Consider the following 23,060-nt stretch of genomic DNA (forward strand, 5'->3'; position numbering starts at 1 on the left):
TCGCAAGAGGCCTTTTCTCCCCGGCTGCTCTGCCAAGCCCTTCCAGCTAAAACTATGCCGTTGCTCCTCTGGAAGGAACCCTGCACCGCGACGTAGTTTTTCAGAAGAAGCCTTGCGTTTGCAAGAGCAAAGGAGGAATTCGTTGCAGGAAAGAGGAAGGAAAGAAAGTTTCTCTCCCTCTGCCTGCTTTGCTCAGAGGACTGGATGAAGTCAGGGAGTTTTCCCTTTCACTGAGAAACGTGCGGGCTGCTGTTGCCTGTGCGCTCTCTTCTTTGCAAAAGAGTCTGCTGTTCCACGCTTTGAACCGTGGAAAGGCGCCGGGCTCTGCTAAGATTTCCCCCGGCGCTTCGTTTGCCCTGGGCCAAAGCGAGCCTTCACAATAGCTGAACGCTAACACTGCATACTCGTTCCACTTCCAGAACAGGGCTACCGCGAGGCAGTTCTCCGGGGGAAAACGGCCCTTCGCGAAGGGCAGATCTGCCGAGCTCACTGCGGGAAAGCGAAAGCAAAGGACGCTTTTCTCCCTCTAACCGCTTTCGTCAGAGGAACGGGGGAAGTCACAGTGTTCTTTCTCTCACTGAGATACACACAATCTGATGTTGCCTGTGAGCTCCGTTGCTGGCAAAGAACTGAAACTGACATACATTCCTGTGGGGAAACACAGGGCTTTGCTAGGATTTCTCTAGGCAGTCTGTTTTCCCTGGGCCTCGCTGTAGCAACACTATCTCGCCAGGGCAACACTGCATGGGATTTCCTCTGCCAGGAGAGAGCTGCTGCTTTGTAGTTTGTGCTGGGAAACCTTGCTTTGGCAAGTGCCAATTGACCGCATTCAGGCAGAAAGAAAAGAGAATCGCAAGAGGCCTTTTCTCCCCGGCTGCTCTGCCAAGCCCTTCCAGCTAAAACTATGCCGTTGCTCCTCTGGAAGGATCCCTGCACCGCGACGTAGTTTTTCAGAAGAAGCCTTGCGTTTGCAAGAGCAAAGGAGGAATTCGTTGCAGGAAAGAGGAAGGAAAGAAAGTTTCTCTCCCTCTGCCTGCTTTGCTCAGAGGACTGGATGAAGTCAGGGAGTTCTCCCTTTCACTGAGAAACGTGCGGGCTGCTGTTGCCTGTGCGCTCTCTTCTTTGCAAAAGAGTCTGCTGTTCCACGCTTTGAACCGTGGAAAGGCGCCGGGCTCTGCTAAGATTCCACCGGCGCTTCGTTTGCCCTGGGCCAAAGCGAGCCTTCACAATAGCTGAACGCTAACACTGCATACTCGTTCCACTTCCAGAACAGGGCTACCGCGAGGCAGTTCTCCGGGGGAAAACGGCCCTTCGCGAAGGGCAGATCTGCCGAGCTCACTGCGGGAAAGCGAAAGCAAAGGACGCTTTTCTCCCTCTAACCGCTTTCGTCAGAGGAACGGGGGAAGTCACAGTGTTCTTTCTCTCACTGAGATACACACAATCTGATGTTGCCTCTGAGCTCCGTTGCTGGCAAAGAACTGAAACTGACATACATTCCTGTGGGGAAACACAGGGCTTTGCTAGGATTTCTCCAGGCAGTCTGTTTTCCCTGGGCCTCGCTGTAGCAACACTATCTCGCCAGGGCAACACTGCATGGGATTTCCTCTGCCAGGAGAGAGCTGCTGCTTTGTAGTTTGTGCTGGGAAACCTTGCTTTGGCAAGTGCCAATTGACCGCATTCAGGCAGAAAGAAAAGAGAATCGCAGGAGGCCTTTTCTCCCCGGCTGCTCTGCCAAGCCCTTCCAGCTAAAACTATGCCGTTGCTCCTCTGGAAGGATCCCTGCACCGCGACGTAGTTTTTCAGAAGAAGCCTTGCGTTTGCAAGAGCAAAGGAGGAATTCGTTGCAGGAAAGAGGAAGGAAAGAAAGTTTCTCTCCCTCTGCCTGCTTTGCTCAGAGGACTGGATGAAGTCAGGGAGTTCTCCCTTTCACTGAGAAACGTGCGGGCTGCTGTTGCCTGTGCGCTCTCTTCTTTGCAAAAGAGTCTGCTGTTCCACGCTTTGAACCGTGGAAAGGCGCCGGGCTCTGCTAAGATTTCCCCCGGCGCTTCGTTTGCCCTGGGCCAAAGCGAGCCTTCACAATAGCTGAACGCTAACACTGCATACTCGTTCCACTTCCAGAACAGGGCTACCGCGAGGCAGTTCTCCGGGGGAAAACGGCCCTTCGCGAAGGGCAGATCTGCCGAGCTCATTGCGGGAAAGCGAAAGCAAAGGACGCTTTTCTCCCTCTAACCGCTTTCGTCAGAGGAACGGGGGAAGTCACAGTGTTCTTTCTCTCACTGAGATACACACAATCTGATGTTGCCTGTGAGCTCCGTTGCTGGCAAAGAACTGAAACTGACATACATTCCTGTGGGGAAACACAGGGCTTTGCTAGGATTTCTCTAGGCAGTGTGTTTTCCCTGGGCCTCGCTGTAGCAACACTATCTCGCCAGGGCAACACTGCATGGGATTTCCTCTGCCAGGAGAGAGCTGCTGCTTTGTAGTTTGTGCTGGGAAACCTTGCTTTGGCAAGTGCCAATTGACCGCATTCAGGCAGAAAGAAAAGAGAATCGCAAGAGGCCTTTTCTCCCCGGCTGCTCTGCCAAGCCCTTCCAGCTAAAACTATGCCGTTGCTCCTCTGGAAGGATCCCTGCACCGCGACGTAGTTTTTCAGAAGAAGCCTTGCGTTTGCAAGAGCAAAGGAGGAATTCGTTGCAGGAAAGAGGAAGGAAAGAAAGTTTCTCTCCCTCTGCCTGCTTTGCTCAGAGGACTGGATGAAGGAGAGATAGTATCCCTTTCACTGAGAAACGTGCGGGCTGCTGTTGCCTGTGCGCTCTCTTCTTTGCAAAAGAGTCTGCTGTTCCACGCTTTGAACCGTGGAAAGGCGCCGGGCTCTGCTAAGATTTCCCCCGGCGCTTCGTTTGCCCTGGGCCAAAGCGAGCCTTCACAATAGCTGAACGCTAACACTGCATACTCGTTCCACTTCCAGAACAGGGCTACCGCGAGGCAGTTCTCCGGGGGAAAACGGCCCTTCGCGAAGGGCAGATCTGCCGAGCTCACTGCGGGAAAGCGAAAGCAAAGGACGCTTTTCTCCCTCTAACCGCTTTCGTCAGAGGAACGGGGGAAGTCACAGTGTTCTTTCTCTCACTGAGATACACACAATCTGATGTTGCCTCTGAGCTCCGTTGCTGGCAAAGAACTGAAACTGACATACATTCCTGTGGGGAAACACAGGGCTTTGCTAGGATTTCTCTAGGCAGTCTGTTTTCCCTGGGCCTCGCTGTAGCAACACTATCTCGCCAGGGCAACACTGCATGGGATTTCCTCTGCCAGGAGAGAGCTGCTGCTTTGTAGTTTGTGCTGGGAAACCTTGCTTTGGCAAGTGCCAATTGACCGCATTCAGGCAGAAAGAAAAGAGAATCGCAAGAGGCCTTTTCTCCCCGGCTGCTCTGCCAAGCCCTTCCAGCTAAAACTATGCCGTTGCTCCTCTGGAAGGATCCCTGCACCGCGACGTAGTTTTTCAGAAGAAGCCTTGCGTTTGCAAGAGCAAAGGAGGAATTCGTTGCAGGAAAGAGGAAGGAAAGAAAGTTTCTCTCCCTCTGCCTGCTTTGCTCAGAGGACTGGATGAAGTCAGGGAGTTCTCCCTTTCACTGAGAAACGTGCGGGCTGCTGTTGCCTGTGCGCTCTCTTCTTTGCAAAAGAGTCTGCTGTTCCACGCTTTGAACCGTGGAAAGGCGCCGGGCTCTGCTAAGATTCCACCGGCGCTTCGTTTGCCCTGGGCCAAAGCGAGCCTTCACAATAGCTGAACGCTAACACTGCATACTCGTTCCACTTCCAGAACAGGGCTACCGCGAGGCAGTTCTCCGGGGGAAAACGGCCCTTCGCGAAGGGCAGATCTGCCGAGCTCACTGCGGGAAAGCGAAAGCAAAGGACGCTTTTCTCCCTCTAACCGCTTTCGTCAGAGGAACGGGGGAAGTCACAGTGTTCTTTCTCTCACTGAGATACACACAATCTGATGTTGCCTCTGAGCTCCGTTGCTGGCAAAGAACTGAAACTGACATACATTCCTGTGGGGAAACACAGGGCTTTGCTAGGATTTCTCTAGGCAGTCTGTTTTCCCTGGGCCTCGCTGTAGCAACACTATCTCGCCAGGGCAACACTGCATGGGATTTCCTCTGCCAGGAGAGAGCTGCTGCTTTGTAGTTTGTGCTGGGAAACCTTGCTTTGGCAAGTGCCAATTGACCGCATTCAGGCAGAAAGAAAAGAGAATCGCAAGAGGCCTTTTCTCCCCGGCTGCTCTGCCAAGCCCTTCCAGCTAAAACTATGCCGTTGCTCCTCTGGAAGGATCCCTGCACCGCGACGTAGTTTTTCAGAAGAAGCCTTGCGTTTGCAAGAGCAAAGGAGGAATTCGTTGCAGGAAAGAGGAAGGAAAGAAAGTTTCTCTCCCTCTGCCTGCTTTGCTCAGAGGACTGGATGAAGTCAGGGAGTTCTCCCTTTCACTGAGAAACGTGCGGGCTGCTGTTGCCTGTGCGCTCTCTTCTTTGCAAAAGAGTCTGCTGTTCCACGCTTTGAACCGTGGAAAGGCGCCGGGCTCTGCTAAGATTTCCCCCGGCGCTTCGTTTGCCCTGGGCCAAAGCGAGCCTTCACAATAGCTGAACGCTAACACTGCATACTCGTTCCACTTCCAGAACAGGGCTACCGCGAGGCAGTTCTCCGGGGGAAAACGGCCCTTCGCGAAGGGCAGATCTGCCGAGCTCACTGCGGGAAAGCGAAAGCAAAGGACGCTTTTCTCCCTCTAACCGCTTTCGTCAGAGGAACGGGGGAAGTCACAGTGTTCTTTCTCTCACTGAGATACACACAATCTGATGTTGCCTCTGAGCTCCGTTGCTGGCAAAGAACTGAAACTGACATACATTCCTGTGGGGAAACACAGGGCTTTGCTAGGATTTCTCTAGGCAGTCTGTTTTCCCTGGGCCTCGCTGTAGCAACACTATCTCGCCAGGGCAACACTGCATGGGATTTCCTCTGCCAGGAGAGAGCTGCTGCTTTGTAGTTTGTGCTGGGAAACCTTGCTTTGGCAAGTGCCAATTGACCGCATTCAGGCAGAAAGAAAAGAGAATCGCAAGAGGCCTTTTCTCCCCGGCTGCTCTGCCAAGCCCTTCCAGCTAAAACTATGCCGTTGCTCCTCTGGAAGGAACCCTGCACCGCGACGTAGTTTTTCAGAAGAAGCCTTGCGTTTGCAAGAGCAAAGGAGGAATTCGTTGCAGGAAAGAGGAAGGAAAGAAAGTTTCTCTCCCTCTGCCTGCTTTGCTCAGAGGACTGGATGAAGTCAGGGAGTTCTCCCTTTCACTGAGAAACGTGCGGGCTGCTGTTGCCTGTGCGCTCTCTTCTTTGCAAAAGAGTCTGCTGTTCCACGCTTTGAACCGTGGAAAGGCGCCGGGCTCTGCTAAGATTTCCCCCGGCGCTTCGTTTGCCCTGGGCCAAAGCGAGCCTTCACAATAGCTGAACGCTAACACTGCATACTCGTTCCACTTCCAGAACAGGGCTACCGCGAGGCAGTTCTCCGGGGGAAAACGGCCCTTCGCGAAGGGCAGATCTGCCGAGCTCACTGCGGGAAAGCGAAAGCAAAGGACGCTTTTCTCCCTCTAACCGCTTTCGTCAGAGGAACGGGGGAAGTCACAGTGTTCTTTCTCTCACTGAGATACACACAATCTGATGTTGCCTCTGAGCTCCGTTGCTGGCAAAGAACTGAAACTGACATACATTCCTGTGGGGAAACACAGGGCTTTGCTAGGATTTCTCTAGGCAGTCTGTTTTCCCTGGGCCTCGCTGTAGCAACACTATCTCGCCAGGGCAACACTGCATGGGATTTCCTCTGCCAGGAGAGAGCTGCTGCTTTGTAGTTTGTGCTGGGAAACCTTGCTTTGGCAAGTGCCAATTGACCGCATTCAGGCAGAAAGAAAAGAGAATCGCAGGAGGCCTTTTCTCCCCGGCTGCTCTGCCAAGCCCTTCCAGCTAAAACTATGCCGTTGCTCCTCTGGAAGGATCCCTGCACCGCGACGTAGTTTTTCAGAAGAAGCCTTGCGTTTGCAAGAGCAAAGGAGGAATTCGTTGCAGGAAAGAGGAAGGAAAGAAAGTTTCTCTCCCTCTGCCTGCTTTGCTCAGAGGACTGGATGAAGTCAGGGAGTTCTCCCTTTCACTGAGAAACGTGCGGGCTGCTGTTGCCTGTGCGCTCTCTTCTTTGCAAAAGAGTCTCCTGTTCCACGCTTTGAACCGTGGAAAGGCGCCGGGCTCTGCTAAGATTTCCCCCGGCGCTTCGTTTGCTCTGGGCCAAAGCGAGCCTTCACAATAGCTGAACGCTAACACTGCATACTCGTTCCACTTCCAGAACAGGGCTACCGCGAGGCAGTTCTCCGGGGTAAAACGGCCCTTCGCGAAGGGCAGATCTGCCGAGCTCACTGCGGGAAAGCGAAAGCAAAGGACGCTTTTCTCCCTCTAACCGCTTTCGTCAGAGGAACGGGGGAAGTCACAGTGTTCTTTCTCTCACTGAGATACACACAATCTGATGTTGCCTGTGAGCTCCGTTGCTGGCAAAGAACTGAAACTGACATACATTCCTGTGGGGAAACACAGGGCTTTGCTAGGATTTCTCCAGGCAGTCTGTTTTCCCTGGGCCTCGCTGTAGCAACACTATCTCGCCAGGGCAACACTGCATGGGATTTCCTCTGCCAGGAGAGAGCTGCTGCTTTGTAGTTTGTGCTGGGAAACCTTGCTTTGGCAAGTGCCAATTGACCGCATTCAGGCAGAAAGAAAAGAGAATCGCAAGAGGCCTTTTCTCCCCGGCTGCTCTGCCAAGCCCTTCCAGCTAAAACTATGCCGTTGCTCCTCTGGAAGGATCCCTGCACCGCGACGTAGTTTTTCAGAAGAAGCCTTGCGTTTGCAAGAGCAAAGGAGGAATTCGTTGCAGGAAAGAGGAAGGAAAGAAAGTTTCTCTCCCTCTGCCTGCTTTGCTCAGAGGACTGGATGAAGTCAGGGAGTTCTCCCTTTCACTGAGAAACGTGCGGGCTGCTGTTGCCTGTGCGCTCTCTTCTTTGCAAAAGAGTCTGCTGTTCCACGCTTTGAACCGTGGAAAGGCGCCGGGCTCTGCTAAGATTTCCCCCGGCGCTTCGTTTGCCCTGGGCCAAAGCGAGCCTTCACAATAGCTGAACGCTAACACTGCATACTCGTTCCACTTCCAGAACAGGGCTACCGCGAGGCAGTTCTCCGGGAGAAAACGGCCCTTCGCGAAGGGCAGATCTGCCGAGCTCACTGCGGGAAAGCGAAAGCAAAGGACGCTTTTCTCCCTCTAACCGCTTTCGTCAGAGGAACGGGGGAAGTCACAGTGTTCTTTCTCTCACTGAGATACACACAATCTGACGTTGCCTCTGAGCTCCGTTGCTGGCAAAGAACTGAAACTGACATACATTCCTGTGGGGAAACACAGGGCTTTGCTAGGATTTCTCTAGGCAGTCTGTTTTCCCTGGGCCTCGCTGTAGCAACACTATCTCGCCAGGGCAACACTGCATGGGATTTCCTCTGCCAGGAGAGAGCTGCTGCTTTGTAGTTTGTGCTGGGAAACCTTGCTTTGGCAAGTGCCAATTGACCGCATTCAGGCAGAAAGAAAAGAGAATCGCAGGAGGCCTTTTCTCCCCGGCTGCTCTGCCAAGCCCTTCCAGCTAAAACTATGCCGTTGCTCCTCTGGAAGGATCCCTGCACCGCGACGTAGTTTTTCAGAAGAAGCCTTGCGTTTGCAAGAGCAAAGGAGGAATTCGTTGCAGGAAAGAGGAAGGAAAGAAAGTTTCTCTCCCTCTGCCTGCTTTGCTCAGAGGACTGGATGAAGTCAGGGAGTTCTCCCTTTCACTGAGAAACGTGCGGGCTGCTGTTGCCTGTGCGCTCTCTTCTTTGCAAAAGAGTCTGCTGTTCCACGCTTTGAACCGTGGAAAGGCGCCGGGCTCTGCTAAGATTTCCCCCGGCGCTTCGTTTGCCCTGGGCCAAAGCGAGCCTTCACAATAGCTGAACGCTAACACTGCATACTCGTTCCACTTCCAGAACAGGGCTACCGCGAGGCAGTTCTCCGGGGGAAAACGGCCCTTCGCGAAGGGCAGATCTGCCGAGCTCACTGCGGGAAAGCGAAAGCAAAGGACGCTTTTCTCCCTCTAACCGCTTTCGTCAGAGGAACGGGGGAAGTCACAGTGTTCTTTCTCTCACTGAGATACACACAATCTGATGTTGCCTGTGAGCTCCGTTGCTGGCAAAGAACTGAAACTGACATACATTCCTGTGGGGAAACACAGGGCTTTGCTAGGATTTCTCTAGGCAGTCTGTTTTCCCTGGGCCTCGCTGTAGCAACACTATCTCGCCAGGGCAACACTGCATGGGATTTCCTCTGCCAGGAGAGAGCTGCTGCTTTGTAGTTTGTGCTGGGAAACCTTGCTTTGGCAAGTGCCAATTGACCGCATTCAGGCAGAAAGAAAAGAGAATCGCAAGAGGCCTTTTCTCGCCGGCTGCTCTGCCAAGCCCTTCCAGCTAAAACTATGCCGTTGCTCCTCTGGAAGGATCCCTGCACCGCGACGTAGTTTTTCAGAAGAAGCCTTGCGTTTGCAAGAGCAAAGGAGGAATTCGTTGCAGGAAAGAGGAAGGAAAGAAAGTTTCTCTCCCTCTGCCTGCTTTGCTCAGAGGACTGGATGAAGTCAGGGAGTTCTCCCTTTCACTGAGAAACGTGCGGGCTGCTGTTGCCTGTGCGCTCTCTTCTTTGCAAAAGAGTCTGCTGTTCCACGCTTTGAACCGTGGAAAGGCGCCGGGCTCTGCTAAGATTTCCCCCGGCGCTTCGTTTGCCCTGGGCCAAAGCGAGCCTTCACAATAGCTGAACGCTAACACTGCATACTCGTTCCACTTCCAGAACAGGGCTACCGCGAGGCAGTTCTCCGGGGGAAAACGGCCCTTCGCGAAGGGCAGATCTGCCGAGCTCACTGCGGGAAAGCGAAAGCAAAGGACGCTTTTCTCCCTCTAACCGCTTTCGTCAGAGGAACGGGGGAAGTCACAGTGTTCTTTCTCTCACTGAGATACACACAATCTGATGTTGCCTCTGAGCTCCGTTGCTGGCAAAGAACTGAAACTGACATACATTCCTGTGGGGAAACACAGGGCTTTGCTAGGATTTCTCTAGGCAGTCTGTTTTCCCTGGGCCTCGCTGTAGCAACACTATCTCGCCAGGGCAACACTGCATGGGATTTCCTCTGCCAGGAGAGAGCTGCTGCTTTGTAGTTTGTGCTGGGAAACCTTGCTTTGGCAAGTGCCAATTGACCGCATTCAGGCAGAAAGAAAAGAGAATCGCAAGAGGCCTTTTCTCCCCGGCTGCTCTGCCAAGCCCTTCCAGCTAAAACTATGCCGTTGCTCCTCTGGAAGGATCCCTGCACCGCGACGTAGTTTTTCAGAAGAAGCCTTGCGTTTGCAAGAGCAAAGGAGGAATTCGTTGCAGGAAAGAGGAAGGAAAGAAAGTTTCTCTCCCTCTGCCTGCTTTGCTCAGAGGACTGGATGAAGTCAGGGAGTTCTCCCTTTCACTGAGAAACGTGCGGGCTGCTGTTGCCTGTGCGCTCTCTTCTTTGCAAAAGAGTCTGCTGTTCCACGCTTTGAACCGTGGAAAGGCGCCGGGCTCTGCTAAGATTTCCCCCGGCGCTTCGTTTGCCCTGGGCCAAAGCGAGCCTTCACAATAGCTGAACGCTAACACTGCATACTCGTTCCACTTCCAGAACAGGGCTACCGCGAGGCAGTTCTCCGGGGGAAAACGGCCCTTCGCGAAGGGCAGATCTGCCGAGCTCACTGCGGGAAAGCGAAAGCAAAGGACGCTTTTCTCCCTCTAACCGCTTTCGTCAGAGGAACGGGGGAAGTCACAGTGTTCTTTCTCTCACTGAGATACACACAATCTGATGTTGCCTGTGAGCTCCGTTGCTGGCAAAGAACTGAAACTGACATACATTCCTGTGGGGAAACACAGGGCTTTGCTAGGATTTCTCTAGGCAGTCTGTTTTCCCTGGGCCTCGCTGTAGCAACACTATCTCGCCAGGGCAACACTGCATGGGATTTCCTCTGCCAGGAGAGAGCTGCTGCTTTGTAGTTTGTGCTGGGAAACCTTGCTTTGGCAAGTGCCAATTGACCGCATTCAGGCAGAAAGAAAAGAGAATCGCAAGAGGCCTTTTCTCCCCGGCTGCTCTGCCAAGCCCTTCCAGCTAAAACTATGCCGTTGCTCCTCTGGAAGGATCCCTGCACCGCGACGTAGTTTTTCAGAAGAAGCCTTGCGTTTGCAAGAGCAAAGGAGGAATTCGTTGCAGGAAAGAGGAAGGAAAGAAAGTTTCTCTCCCTCTGCCTGCTTTGCTCAGAGGACTGGATGAAGTCAGGGAGTTCTCCCTTTCACTGAGAAACGTGCAGGCTGCTGTTGCCTGTGCGCTCTCTTCTTTGCAAAAGAGTCTGCTGTTCCACGCTTTGAACCGTGGAAAGGCGCCGGGCTCTGCTAAGATTTCCCCCGGCGCTTCGTTTGCCCTGGGCCAAAGCGAGCCTTCACAATAGCTGAACGCTAACACTGCATACTCGTTCCACTTCCAGAACAGGGCTACCGCGAGGCAGTTCTCCGGGGGAAAACGGCCCTTCGCGAAGGGCAGATCTGCCGAGCTCACTGCGGGAAAGCGAAAGCAAAGGACGCTTTTCTCCCTCTAACCGCTTTCGTCAGAGGAACGGGGGAAGTCACAGTGTTCTTTCTCTCACTGAGATACACACAATCTGATGTTGCCTGTGAGCTCCGTTGCTGGCAAAGAACTGAAACTGACATACATTCCTGTGGGGAAACACAGGGCTTTGCTAGGATTTCTCTAGGCAGTCTGTTTTCCCTGGGCCTCGCTGTAGCAACACTATCTCGCCAGGGCAACACTGCATGGGATTTCCTCTGCCAGGAGAGAGCTGCTGCTTTGTAGTTTGTGCTGGGAAACCTTGCTTTGGCAAGTGCCAATTGACCGCATTCAGGCAGAAAGAAAAGAGAATCGCAGGAGGCCTTTTCTCCCCGGCTGCTCTGCCAAGCCCTTCCAGCTAAAACTATGCCGTTGCTCCTCTGGAAGGATCCCTGCACCGCGACGTAGTTTTTCAGAAGAAGCCTTGCGTTTGCAAGAGCAAAGGAGGAATTCGTTGCAGGAAAGAGGAAGGAAAGAAAGTTTCTCTCCCTCTGCCTGCTTTGCTCAGAGGACTGGATGAAGTCAGGGAGTTCTCCCTTTCACTGAGAAACGTGCGGGCTGCTGTTGCCTGTGCGCTCTCTTCTTTGCAAAAGAGTCTGCTGTTCCACGCTTTGAACCGTGGAAAGGCGCCGGGCTCTGCTAAGATTTCCCCCGGCGCTTCGTTTGCCCTGGGCCAAAGCGAGCCTTCACAATAGCTGAACGCTAACACTGCATACTCGTTCCACTTCCAGAACAGGGCTACCGCGAGGCAGTTCTCCGGGGGAAAACGGCCCTTCGCGAAGGGCAGATCTGCCGAGCTCACTGCGGGAAAGCGAAAGCAAAGGACGCTTTTCTCCCTCTAACCGCTTTCGTCAGAGGAACGGGGGAAGTCACAGTGTTCTTTCTCTCACTGAGATACACACAATCTGATGTTGCCTGTGAGCTCCGTTGCTGGCAAAGAACTGAAACTGACATACATTCCTGTGGGGAAACACAGGGCTTTGCTAGGATTTCTCTAGGCAGTCTGTTTTCCCTGGGCCTCGCTGTAGCAACACTATCTCGCCAGGGCAACACTGCATGGGATTTCCTCTGCCAGGAGAGAGCTGCTGCTTTGTAGTTTGTGCTGGGAAACCTTGCTTTGGCAAGTGCCAATTGACCGCATTCAGGCAGAAAGAAAAGAGAATCGCAAGAGGCCTTTTCTCCCCGGCTGCTCTGCCAAGCCCTTCCAGCTAAAACTATGCCGTTGCTCCTCTGGAAGGATCCCTGCACCGCGACGTAGTTTTTCAGAAGAAGCCTTGCGTTTGCAAGAGCAAAGGAGGAATTCGTTGCAGGAAAGAGGAAGGAAAGAAAGTTTCTCTCCCTCTGCCTGCTTTGCTCAGAGGACTGGATGAAGTCAGGGAGTTCTCCCTTTCACTGAGAAACGTGCGGGCTGCTGTTGCCTGTGCGCTCTCTTCTTTGCAAAAGAGTCTGCTGTTCCACGCTTTGAACCGTGGAAAGGCGCCGGGCTCTGCTAAGATTTCCCCCGGCGCTTCGTTTGCCCTGGGCCAAAGCGAGCCTTCACAATAGCTGAACGCTAACACTGCATACTCGTTCCACTTCCAGAACAGGGCTACCGCGAGGCAGTTCTGCGGGGGAAAACGGCCCTTCGCGAAGGGCAGATATGCCAAGCTCATTGCGGGAAAGCGAAAGCAAAGGACGCTTTTCTCCCTCTAACCGCTTTCGTCAGAGGAACGGGGGAAGTCACAGTGTTCTTTCTCTCACTGAGATACACACAATCTGATGTTGCCTGTGAGCTCCGTTGCTGGCAAAGAACTGAAACTGACATACATTCCTGTGGGGAAACACAGGGCTTTGCTAGGATTTCTCTAGGCAGTCTGTTTTCCCTGGGCCTCGCTGTAGCAACACTATCTCGCCAGGGCAACACTGCATGGGATTTCCTCTGCCAGGAGAGAGCTGCTGCTTTGTAGTTTGTGCTGGGAAACCTTGCTTTCGCAAGTGCCAATTGACCGCATTCAGGCAGAAAGAAAAGAGAATCGCAAGAGGCCTTTTCTCCCCGGCTGCTCTGCCAAGCCCTTCCAGCTAAAACTATGCCGTTGCTCCTCTGGAAGGATCCCTGCACCGCGACGTAGTTTTTCAGAAGAAGCCTTGCGTTTGCAAGAGCAAAGGAGGAATTCGTTGCAGGAAAGAGGAAGGAAAGAAAGTTTCTCTCCCTCTGCCTGCTTTGCTCAGAGGACTGGATGAAGTCAGGGAGTTCTCCCTTTCACTGAGAAACGTGCGGGCTGCTGTTGCCTGTGCGCTCTCTTCTTTGCAAAAGAGTCTGCTGTTCCACGCTTTGAACCGTGGAAAGGCGCCGGGCTCTGCTAAGATTCCACCGGCGCTTCGTTTGCCCTGGGCCAAAGCGAGCCTTCACAATAGCTGAACGCTAACACTGCATACTCGTTCCACTTCCAGAACAGGGCTACCGCGAGGCAGTTCTCCGGGGGAAAACGGCCCTTCGCGAAGGGCAGATCTGCCGAGCTCACTGCGGGAAAGCGAAAGCAAAGGACGCTTTTCTCCCTCTAACCGCTTTCGTCAGAGGAACGGGGGAAGTCACAGTGTTCTTTCTCTCACTGAGATACACACAATCTGATGTTGCCTGTGAGCTCCGTTGCTGGCAAAGAACTGAAACTGACATACATTCCTGTGGGGAAACACAGGGCTTTGCTAGGATTTCTCTAGGCAGTCTGTTTTCCCTGGGCCTCGCTGTAGCAACACTATCTCGCCAGGGCAACACTGCATGGGATTTCCTCTGCCAGGAGAGAGCTGCTGCTTTGTAGTTTGTGCTGGGAAACCTTGCTTTGGCAAGTGCCAATTGACCGCATTCAGGCAGAAAGAAAAGAGAATCGCAAGAGGCCTTTTCTCCCCGGCTGCTCTGCCAAGCCCTTCCAGCTAAAACTATGCCGTTGCTCCTCTGGAAGGATCCCTGCACCGCGACGTAGTTTTTCAGAAGAAGCCTTGCGTTTGCAAGAGCAAAGGAGGAATTCGTTGCAGGAAAGAGGAAGGAAAGAAAGTTTCTCTCCCTCTGCCTGCTTTGCTCAGAGGACTGGATGAAGTCAGGGAGTTCTCCCTTTCACTGAGAAACGTGCAGGCTGCCGTTGCCTGTGCGCTCTCTTCTTTGCAAAAGAGTCTGCTGTTCCACGCTTTGAACCGTGGAAAGGCGCCGGGCTCTGCTAAGATTTCCCCCGGCGCTTCGTTTGCCCTGGGCCAAAGCGAGCCTTCACAATAGCTGAACGCTAACACTGCATACTCGTTCCACTTCCAGAACAGGGCTACCGCGAGGCAGTTCTCCGGGGGAAAACGGCCCTTCGCGAAGGGCAGATCTGCCGAGCTCACTGCGGGAAAGCGAAAGCAAAGGACGCTTTTCTCCCTCTAACCGCTTTCGTCAGAGGAACGGGGGAAGTCACAGTGTTCTTTCTCTCACTGAGATACACACAATCTGATGTTGCCTGTGAGCTCCGTTGCTGGCAAAGAACTGAAACTGACATACATTCCTGTGGGGAAACACAGGGCTTTGCTAGGATTTCTCCAGGCAGTCTGTTTTCCCTGGGCCTCGCTGTAGCAACACTATCTCGCCAGGGCAACACTGCATGGGATTTCCTCTGCCAGGAGAGAGCTGCTGCTTTGTAGTTTGTGCTGGGAAACCTTGCTTTGGCAAGTGCCAATTGACCGCATTCAGGCAGAAAGAAAAGAGAATCGCAGGAGGCCTTTTCTCCCCGGCTGCTCTGCCAAGCCCTTCCAGCTAAAACTATGCCGTTGCTCCTCTGGAAGGATCCCTGCACCGCGACGTAGTTTTTCAGAAGAAGCCTTGCGTTTGCAAGAGCAAAGGAGGAATTCGTTGCAGGAAAGAGGAAGGAAAGAAAGTTTCTCTCCCTCTGCCTGCTTTGCTCAGAGGACTGGATGAAGTCAGGGAGTTCTCCCTTTCACTGAGAAACGTGCGGGCTGCTGTTGCCTGTGCGCTCTCTTCTTTGCAAAAGAGTCTCCTGTTCCACGCTTTGAACCGTGGAAAGGCGCCGGGCTCTGCTAAGATTTCCCCCGGCGCTTCGTTTGCCCTGGGCCAAAGCGAGCCTTCACAATAGCTGAACGCTAACACTGCATACTCGTTCCACTTCCAGAACAGGGCTACCGCGAGGCAGTTCTCCGGGGGAAAACGGCCCTTCGCGAAGGGCAGATCTGACGAGCTCACTGCGGGAAAGCGAATGCAAAGGACGCTTTTCTCCCTCTAACCGCTTTCATCAGAGGAACGGGGGAAGTGACAGTGTTCTTTCTCTCACTGAGATACACACAATCTGATGTTGCCTCTGAGCTCCGTTGCTGGCAAAGAACTGAAACTGACATACATTCCTGTGGGGAAACACAGGGCTTTGCTAGGATTTCTCTAGGCAGTCTGTTTTCCCTGGGCCTCGCTGTAGCAACACTATCTCGCCAGGGCAACACTGCATGGGATTTCCTCTGCCAGGAGAGAGCTGCTGCTTTGTAGTTTGTGCTGGGAAACCTTGCTTTGGCAAGTGCCAATTGACCGCATTCAGGCAGAAAGAAAAGAGAATCGCAAGAGGCCTTTTCTCCCCGGCTGCTCTGCCAAGCCCTTCCAGCTAAAACTATGCCGTTGCTCCTCTGGAAGGAACCCTGCACCGCGACGTAGTTTTTCAGAAGAAGCCTTGCGTTTGCAAGAGCAAAGGAGGAATTCGTTGCAGGAAAGAGGAAGGAAAGAAAGTTTCTCTCCCTCTGCCTGCTTTGCTCAGAGGACTGGATGAAGTCAGGGAGTTCTCCCTTTCACTGAGAAACGTGCGGGCTGCTGTTGCCTGTGCGCTCTCTTCTTTGCAAAAGAGTCTGCTGTTCCACGCTTTGAACCGTGGAAAGGCGCCGGGCTCTGCTAAGATTTCCCCCGGCGCTTCGTTTGCCCTGGGCCAAAGCGAGCCTTCACAATAGCTGAACGCTAACACTGCATACTCGTTCCACTTCCAGAACAGGGCTACCGCGAGGCAGTTCTCCGGGGGAAAACGGCCCTTCGCGAAGGGCAGATCTGCCGAGCTCACTGCGGGAAAGCGAAAGCAAAGGACGCTTTTCTCCCTCTAACCGCTTTCGTCAGAGGAACGGGGGAAGTCACAGTGTTCTTTCTCTCACTGAGATACACACAATCTGATGTTGCCTCTGAGCTCCGTTGCTGGCAAAGAACTGAAACTGACATACATTCCTGTGGGGAAACACAGGGCTTTGCTAGGATTTCTCTAGGCAGTCTGTTTTCCCTGGGCCTCGCTGTAGCAACACTATCTCGCCAGGGCAACACTGCATGGGATTTCCTCTGCCAGGAGAGAGCTGCTGCTTTGTAGTTTGTGCTGGGAAACCTTGCTTTGGCAAGTGCCAATTGACCGCATTCAGGCAGAAAGAAAAGAGAATCGCAAGAGGCCTTTTCTCCCCGGCTGCTCTGCCAAGCCCTTCCAGCTAAAACTATGCCGTTGCTCCTCTGGAAGGATCCCTGCACCGCGACGTAGTTTTTCAGAAGAAGCCTTGCGTTTGCAAGAGCAAAGGAGGAATTCGTTGCAGGAAAGAGGAAGGAAAGAAAGTTTCTCTCCCTCTGCCTGCTTTGCTCAGAGGACTGGATGAAGTCAGGGAGTTCTCCCTTTCACTGAGAAACGTGCGGGCTGCTGTTGCCTGTGCGCTCTCTTCTTTGCAAAAGAGTCTGCTGTTCCACGCTTTGAACCGTGGAAAGGCGCCGGGCTCTGCTAAGATTTCCCCCGGCGCTTCGTTTGCCCTGGGCCAAAGCGAGCCTTCACAATAGCTGAACGCTAACACTGCATACTCGTTCCACTTCCAGAACAGGGCTACCGCGAGGCAGTTCTCCGGGGGAAAACGGCCCTTCGCGAAGGGCAGATCTGCCGAGCTCACTGCGGGAAAGCGAAAGCAAAGGACGCTTTTCTCCCTCTAACCGCTTTCGTCAGAGGAACGGGGGAAGTCACAGTGTTCTTTCTCTCACTGAGATACACACAATCTGATGTTGCCTGTGAGCTCCGTTGCTGGCAAAGAACTGAAACTGACATACATTCCTGTGGGGAAACACAGGGCTTTGCTAGGATTTCTCTAGGCAGTCTGTTTTCCCTGGGCCTCGCTGTAGCAACACTATCTCGCCAGGGCAACACTGCATGGGATTTCCTCTGCCAGGAGAGAGCTGCTGCTTTGTAGTTTGTGCTGGGAAACCTTGCTTTGGCAAGTGCCAATTGACCGCATTCAGGCAGAAAGAAAAGAGAATCGCAAGAGGCCTTTTCTCCCCGGCTGCTCTGCCAAGCCCTTCCAGCTAAAACTATGCCGTTGCTCCTCTGGAAGGATCCCTGCACCGCGACGTAGTTTTTCAGAAGAAGCCTTGCGTTTGCAAGAGCAAAGGAGGAATTCGTTGCAGGAAAGAGGAAGGAAAGAAAGTTTCTCTCCCTCTGCCTGCTTTGCTCAGAGGACTGGATGAAGTCAGGGAGTTCTCCCTTTCACTGAGAAACGTGCGGGCTGCTGTTGCCTGTGCGCTCTCTTCTTTGCAAAAGAGTCTGCTGTTCCACGCTTTGAACCGTGGAAAGGCGCCGGGCTCTGCTAAGATTTCCCCCGGCGCTTCGTTTGCCCTGGGCCAAAGCGAGCCTTCACAATAGCTGAACGCTAACACTGCATACTCGTTCCACTTCCAGAACAGGGCTACCGCGAGGCAGTTCTCCGGGGGAAAACGGCCCTTCGCGAAGGGCAGATCTGCCGAGCTCACTGCGGGAAAGCGAAAGCAAAGGACGCTTTTCTCCCTCTAACCGCTTTCGTCAGAGGAACGGGGGAAGTCACAGTGTTCTTTCTCTCACTGAGATACACACAATCTGATGTTGCCTCTGAGCTCCGTTGCTGGCAAAGAACTGAAACTGACATACATTCCTGTGGGGAAACACAGGGCTTTGCTAGGATTTCTCTAGGCAGTCTGTTTTCCCTGGGCCTCGCTGTAGCAACACTATCTCGCCAGGGCAACACTGCATGGGATTTCCTCTGCCAGGAGAGAGCTGCTGCTTTGTAGTTTGTGCTGGGAAACCTTGCTTTGGCAAGTGCCAATTGACCGCATTCAGGCAGAAAGAAAAGAGAATCGCAAGAGGCCTTTTCTCCCCGGCTGCTCTGCCAAGCCCTTCCAGCTAAAACTATGCCGTTGCTCCTCTGGAAGGATCCCTGCACCGCGACGTAGTTTTTCAGAAGAAGCCTTGCGTTTGCAAGAGCAAAGGAGGAATTCGTTGCAGGAAAGAGGAAGGAAAGAAAGTTTCTCTCCCTCTGCCTGCTTTGCTCAGAGGACTGGATGAAGTCAGGGAGTTCTCCCTTTCACTGAGAAACGTGCGGGCTGCTGTTGCCTGTGCGCTCTCTTCTTTGCAAAAGAGTCTGCTGTTCCACGCTTTGAACCGTGGAAAGGCGCCGGGCTCTGCTAAGATTTCCCCCGGCGCTTCGTTTGCCCTGGGCCAAAGCGAGCCTTCACAATAGCTGAACGCTAACACTGCATACTCGTTCCACTTCCAGAACAGGGCTACCGCGAGGCAGTTCTCCGGGGGAAAACGGCCCTTCGCGAAGGGCAGATCTGCCGAGCTCACTGCGGGAAAGCGAAAGCAAAGGACGCTTTTCTCCCTCTAACCGCTTTCGTCAGAGGAACGGGGGAAGTCACAGTGTTCTTTCTCTCACTGAGATACACACAATCTGATGTTGCGTCTGAGCTCCGTTGCTGGCAAAGAACTGAAACTGACATACATTCCTGTGGGGAAACACAGGGCTTTGCTAGGATTTCTCTAGGCAGTCTGTTTTCCCTGGGCCTCGCTGTAGCAACACTATCTCGCCAGGGCAACACTGCATGGGATTTCCTCTGCCAGGAGAGAGCTGCTGCTTTGTAGTTTGTGCTGGGAAACCTTGCTTTGGCAAGTGCCAATTGACCGCATTCAGGCGGAAAGAAAAGAGAATCGCAGGAGGCCTTTTCTCCCCGGCTGCTCTGCCAAGCCCTTCCAGCTAAAACTATGCCGTTGCTCCTCTGGAAGGATCCCTGCACCGCGACGTAGTTTTTCAGAAGAAGCCTTGCGTTTGCAAGAGCAAAGGAGGAATTCGTTGCAGGAAAGAGGAAGGAAAGAAAGTTTCTCTCCCTCTGCCTGCTTTGCTCAGAGGACTGGATGAAGTCAGGGAGTTCTCCCTTTCACTGAGAAACGTGCGGGCTGCTGTTGCCTGTGCGCTCTCTTCTTTGCAAAAGAGTCTGCTGTTCCACGCTTTGAACCGTGGAAAGGCGCCGGGCTCTGCTAAGATTTCCCCCGGCGCTTCGTTTGCCCTGGGCCAAAGCGAGCCTTCACAATAGCTGAACGCTAACACTGCATACTCGTTCCACTTCCAGAACAGGGCTACCGCGAGGCAGTTCTCCGGGAGAAAACGGCCCTTCGCGAAGGGCAGATCTGCCGAGCTCACTGCGGGAAAGGGAAAGCAAAGGACGCTTTTCTCCCTCTAACCGCTTTCGTCAGAGGAACGGGGGAAGTCACAGTGTTCTTTCTCTCACTGAGATACACACAATCTGATGTTGCCTCTGAGCTCCGTTGCTGGCAAAGAACTGAAACTGACATACATTCCTGTGGGGAAACACAGGGCTTTGCTAGGATTTCTCTAGGCAGTCTGTTTTCCCTGGGCCTCGCTGTAGCAACACTATCTCGCCAGGGCAACACTGCATGGGATTTCCTCTGCCAGGAGAGAGCAGCTGCTTTGTAGTTTGTGCTGGGAAACCTTGCTTTGGCAAGTGCCAATTGACCGCATTCAGGCAGAAAGAAAAGAGAATCGCAAGAGGCCTTTTCTCCCCGGCTGCTCTGCCAAGCCCTTCCAGCTAAAACTATGCCGTTGCTCCTCTGGAAGGATCCCTGCACCGCGACGTAGTTTTTCAGAAGAAGCCTTGCGTTTGCAAGAGCAAAGGAGGAATTCGTTGCAGGAAAGAGGAAGGAAAGAAAGTTTCTCTCCCTCTGCCTGCTTTGCTCAGAGGACTGGATGAAGTCAGGGATTTCTCCCTTTCACTGAGAAACGTGCGGGCTGCTGTTGCCTGTGCGCTCTCTTCTTTGCAAAAGAGTCTGCTGTTCCACGCTTTGAACCGTGGAAAGGCGCCGGGCTCTGCTAAGATTTCCCCCGGCGCTTCGTTTGCCCTGGGCCAAAGCGAGCCTTCACAATAGCTGAACGCTAACACTGCATACTCGTTCCACTTCCAGAACAGGGCTACCGCGAGGCAGTTCTCCGGGGGAAAACGGCCCTTCGCGAAGGGCAGATCTGCCGAGCTCACTGCGGGAAAGCGAAAGCAAAGGACGCTTTTCTCCCTCTAACCGCTTTCGTCAGAGGAACGGGGGAACTGACAGTGTTCTTTCTTTCACTGAGATACACACAATCTGACGTGGCCTGTGAGCTCCGTTGTTGGCAAAGAACTGAAACTGACATACATTCCTGTGGGGAAACACAGGGCTTTGCTAGGATTTCTCCAGGCAGTCTGTTTTCCCTGGGCCTCGCTGTAGCAACACTATCTCGCCAGGGCAACACTGCATGGGATTTCCTCTGCCAGGAGAGAGCTGCTGCTTTGTAGTTTGTGCTGGGAAACCTTGCTTTGGCAAGTGCCAATTGACCGCATTCAGGCAGAAAGAAAAGAGAATCGCAGGAGGCCTTTTCTCCCCGGCTGCTCTGCCAAGCCCTTCCAGCTAAAACTATGCCGTTGCTCCTCTGGAAGGATCCCTGCACCGCGACGTAGTTTTTCAGAAGAAGCCTTGCGTTTGCAAGAGCAAAGGAGGAATTCGTTGCAGGAAAGAGGAAGGAAAGAAAGTTTCTCTCCCTCTGCCTGCTTTGCTCAGAGGACTGGATGAAGTCAGGGAGTTCTCCCTTTCACTGAGAAACGTGCGGGCTGCTGTTGCCTGTGCGCTCTCTTCTTTGCAAAAGAGTCTGCTGTTCCACGCTTTGAACCGTGGAAAGGCGCCGGGCTCTGCTAAGATTTCCCCCGGCGCTTCGTTTGCCCTGGGCCAAAGCGAGCCTTCACAATAGCTGAACGCTAACACTGCATACTCGTTCCACTTCCAGAACAGGGCTACCGCGAGGCAGTTCTCCGGGGGAAAACGGCCCTTCGCGAAGGGCAGATCTGCCGAGCTCACTGCGGGAAAGCGAAAGCAAAGGACGCTTTTCTCCCTCTAACCGCTTTCGTCAGAGGAACGGGGGAACTGACAGTGTTCTTTCTTTCACTGAGATACACACAATCTGACGTGGCCTGTGAGCTCCGTTGTTGGCAAAGAACTGAAACTGACATACATTCCTGTGGGGAAACACAGGGCTTTGCTAGGATTTCTCCAGGCAGTCTGTTTTCCCTGGGCCTCGCTGTAGCAACACTATCTCGCCAGGGCAACACTGCATGGGATTTCCTCTGCCAGGAGAGAGCTGCTGCTTTGTAGTTTGTGCTGGGAAACCTTGCTTTGGCAAGTGCCAATTGACCGCATTCAGGCAGAAAGAAAAGAGAATCGCAGGAGGCCTTTTCTCCCCGGCTGCTCTGCCAAGCCCTTCCAGCTAAAACTATGCCGTTGCTCCTCTGGAAGGATCCCTGCACCGCGACGTAGTTTTTCAGAAGAAGCCTTGCGTTTGCAAGAGCAAAGGAGGAATTCGTTGCAGGAAAGAGGAAGGAAAGAAAGTTTCTCTCCCTCTGCCTGCTTTGCTCAGAGGACTGGATGAAGTCAGGGAGTTCTCCCTTTCACTGAGAAACGTGCGGGCTGCTGTTGCCTGTGCGCTCTCTTCTTTGCAAAAGAGTCTGCTGTTCCACGCTTTGAACCGTGGAAAGGCGCCGGGCTCTGCTAAGATTTCCCCCGGCGCTTCGTTTGCCCTGGGCCAAAGCGAGCCTTCACAATAGCTGAACGCTAACACTGCATACTCGTTCCACTTCCAGAACAGGGCTACCGCGAGGCAGTTCTCCGGGGGAAAACGGCCCTTCGCGAAGGGCAGATCTGCCGAGCTCACTGCGGGAAAGCGAAAGCAAAGGACGCTTTTCTCCCTCTAACCGCTTTCGTCAGAGGAACGGGGGAAGTCACAGTGTTCTTTCTCTCACTGAGATACACACAATCTGATGTTGCCTGTGAGCTCCGTTGCTGGCAAAGAACTGAAACTGACATACATTCCTGTGGGGAAACACAGGGCTTTGCTAGGATTTCTCTAGGCAGTCTGTTTTCCCTGGGCCTCGCTGTAGCAACACTATCTCGCCAGGGCAACACTGCATGGGATTTCCTCTGCCAGGAGAGAGCTGCTGCTTTGTAGTTTGTGCTGGGAAACCTTGCTTTCGCAAGTGCCAATTGACCGCATTCAGGCAGAAAGAAAAGAGAATCGCAAGAGGCCTTTTCTCCCCGGCTGCTCTGCCAAGCCCTTCCAGCTAAAACTATGCCGTTGCTCCTCTGGAAGGATCCCTGCACCGCGACGTAGTTTTTCAGAAGAAGCCTTGCGTTTGCAAGAGCAAAGGAGGAATTCGTTGCAGGAAAGAGGAAGGAAAGAAAGTTTCTCTCCCTCTGCCTGCTTTGCTCAGAGGACTGGATGAAGTCAGGGAGTTCTCCCTTTCACTGAGAAACGTGCGGGCTGCTGTTGCCTGTGCGCTCTCTTCTTTGCAAAAGAGTCTGCTGTTCCACGCTTTGAACCGTGGAAAGGCGCCGGGCTCTGCTAAGATTCCACCGGCGCTTCGTTTGCCCTGGGCCAAAGCGAGCCTTCACAATAGCTGAACGCTAACACTGCATACTCGTTCCACTTCCAGAACAGGGCTACCGCGAGGCAGTTCTCCGGGGGAAAACGGCCCTTCGCGAAGGGCAGATCTGCCGAGCTCACTGCGGGAAAGCGAAAGCAAAGGACGCTTTTCTCCCTCTAACCGCTTTCGTCAGAGGAACGGGGGAAGTCACAGTGTTCTTTCTCTCACTGAGATACACACAATCTGATGTTGCCTGTGAGCTCCGTTGCTGGCAAAGAACTGAAACTGACATACATTCCTGTGGGGAAACACAGGGCTTTGCTAGGATTTCTCTAGGCAGTCTGTTTTCCCTGGGCCTCGCTGTAGCAACACTATCTCGCCAGGGCAACACTGCATGGGATTTCCTCTGCCAGGAGAGAGCTGCTGCTTTGTAGTTTGTGCTGGGAAACCTTGCTTTGGCAAGTGCCAATTGACCGCATTCAGGCAGAAAGAAAAGAGAATCGCAAGAGGCCTTTTCTCCCCGGCTGCTCTGCCAAGCCCTTCCAGCTAAAACTATGCCGTTGCTCCTCTGGAAGGATCCCTGCACCGCGACGTAGTTTTTCAGAAGAAGCCTT

Source organism: Loxodonta africana, chromosome 10 (assembly GCF_030014295.1).
Source record: "Loxodonta africana isolate mLoxAfr1 chromosome 10, mLoxAfr1.hap2, whole genome shotgun sequence".
Taxonomy (NCBI): Eukaryota; Metazoa; Chordata; class Mammalia; order Proboscidea; family Elephantidae; genus Loxodonta; species Loxodonta africana.